Below are 2,720 nucleotides of genomic sequence, written 5' to 3' on the forward strand. Positions count from 1 at the left end.
GTTTCACCCTCACATATCTGGCTTTGTGTAAGTAAAACTTTCCATACAAATTCTGAAGCCTGTTTTCACCAAGGAAACTATTATGTATAAGTATAAATCATGGTTTGGTGACAGTCATGTAATGTGAGGTATTATGGTTAATACTTGGAGTACAGAAACAATACTGATATCATTAGGAAGCTAAGAAGCTCCTCTTTCCAACAGTGTCTGGAGATGGAGAGATGGCAGGTTAATTAGCCTTTCTCAGCCTTTTTCCTTAAGGGACCCCTTTTTCTATCATTGACTGAACTAATGATTTCTGACATATTTTATGGAAATTTCATTTTATATTCATTACATCACAATGACAGAACAGAACAGCTGTTAAACTGTACAATTAATCCAAATAGTGAACACAGTAAGTGCAGGAAGTTTTTTGTAAAACAAGTGCTTTGGACAAATGATGAATTTGAGCAGATTATTTCCAGAGAAGGCTGCATCATAGATGAGTTTTCCTAAAATGTTTCGGAGGTTTTTATCCAATTTTGCATGTAGACTACTTTTCTGCAGAAAAAAATTGTCCCTTTTATTGAAAAATAATTTAGACTGGAGGACTATTAACACTGATAGAATATTTAACATTGAGGTATCTCTGTCCCTGTTACTTTCTTCACTCTTGCCACTAGAGGTCAGTGTATCATTCACTAGCTCAGAGCACCACTGCTGTTCTTGCATCCTTTATTTGCAGGATAGCAGGTTACTGTTTTCAGGTGTGCTCTCATTATAAAACTCAGAAAACACAGTGCCACAGTGATCCATCTATTCCACATTTGACTACAAAGAAACCAGAAACCTTTTTGTTTTCAACATCTCATCTTCTGTCAGCTTGAATAGGAGGCACTGTTGTATTTCCATGAGTAAGAATGTGTCCTCTAAACCAAGAAAAACAGGTTGTCAAAACAGTGTGCCAGCACGAGCTGCTGAGAAGCCACTTTAAATTGTCATTGTGTGCAAAAGGAAGCTCTTTCTTTTTAACATGGAGATGGAGACAGTTTGGGCTACTGCAGCAGCAGTGTGCCTCGTCTGACAGATATAACCTTAATCAGGATTACTCTGCATCAACATGACAGGTGGAAGATCTCACAGACACATGTGCACAGATGTTGGTCCACATACTCACGTGTTATTACTGTGTGAACAAATGGGATCTGAAGTGATTTTCTTCCTCAGAGGGACTCAAAGACAGGATGAGGTCAGCGGAGTCGGGCAGGGTCAGCTCGCCTCACAGAGCTACAGTGTTTTCATACTGAACAGAAGAATGAAAGACTGCAGCTAAAGGTCTCTCATGAGAGTGCCACGAGGAAAATTATTGGGCTAAAGAGCTTTTTCCTCGTAGTGCCTCGTGTGTGCAATCACTTAGATGAAGTGGGGCTGACAGAGCGGTTCAGACAGAGCAAAAGCCCTTTTCTCCTCGCTCATTTGGAATCCATTCAAGTTCTGTCAGTGATTGCAATCTCATGATGAACTGGGAAGTGCTTTTGGAAGGGCAGACTGGCTGGGAGTGTACTGGAAGTGAAAAATAATTATTTTTTAATATATGGATGTATGAAATGGAGGGCGAAATTTCCACATCCCCAAGTTGGAATCACTTAGATGTGGAATGAAAAGGCGTCTCACGTCTTGTAATCAAATATCAAAGAAAAGGAGTTTGACAAGACATCAGAATATATTTTACAGATTATCCCACTGAGATGTCAGAGACTGTGTATGACTTTAGATATGCACTTCACATTCCAGAAAATAACTAACATATGAGGAATGTAACACAGTGTATTGAAAATGTGTTTTTATAATGTATCATTGACCAAATGAGCATATCGTGCCATTGTTCAGATGACAGTGTACAAGTAAGTACATTTGAATTTGATTTTTAGACTTTACAAAATACAGTTTGAAGTACAGTTTGATACCTTTTAACAAAATCCCATCTCGCAAGTAACCCTTACCTAATGTACCATTACAAATGTACAATATGACACATCGAGCACATAGGCGGATTATGAGACAGTTGGTCTCTGGGCACAGATATGCAAAAGGCCCCCACATAAGAGCAAGACACACAGACTGATGGTTTAGCCTCTTTTAGTTGTGGTTTGCATCTTTTTGTGGTCAATAAGCATCTCTCTGTGGTTTTATGTCTGTGGTCATTTTGGGTCTCATTGTAGCTGTTTTGTGTCTGGTTTTTCCTCTTTTTGTTGTCATTTTGCATCTCTTTGTAGTGGCTTTGTTTCTCTTTGTGGTTGTTTTGTGTCTCCTTGTGGTCGCGCAGTGTCTCCTTGTAGTCATTTTGAGTCTCTTGTCACTGCTTTGCATCTCTCTGTGGTTGTTTTGTGTCTATTTCCAGCTGTCTTGCATCTCTTTGCAGTCATTTTGTGTCTCTTTGTGGTCTTTATGTGTCTCTTTGTGGTCTTTATGTGTCTCTTTGTACTAATTTCGTATCTCTGTACTAATGTTGTGTCTCTGTACTCATTCTGTATCTCTTTGTGGTCATTCTGTATCTCTTTGTGGTCATTCTGTATCTCTTTGTGGTCTTTATGTGTCTCTTTGTGGTCATTTTGTATTTGTTTGTGGTCATTGTGTATCTCTTTGTGGTCATTTTGTGTCTCTTTGTGGTCATTTTGTATTTCTATGTGGTCATTCTGTGTCTCTTTGTGGTCATTTTGTATCTCTTTGTGGTCATT

Source organism: Epinephelus moara, chromosome 12, assembly GCF_006386435.1.
Source record: "Epinephelus moara isolate mb chromosome 12, YSFRI_EMoa_1.0, whole genome shotgun sequence".
Lineage (NCBI taxonomy): Eukaryota > Metazoa > Chordata > Actinopteri > Perciformes > Serranidae > Epinephelus > Epinephelus moara.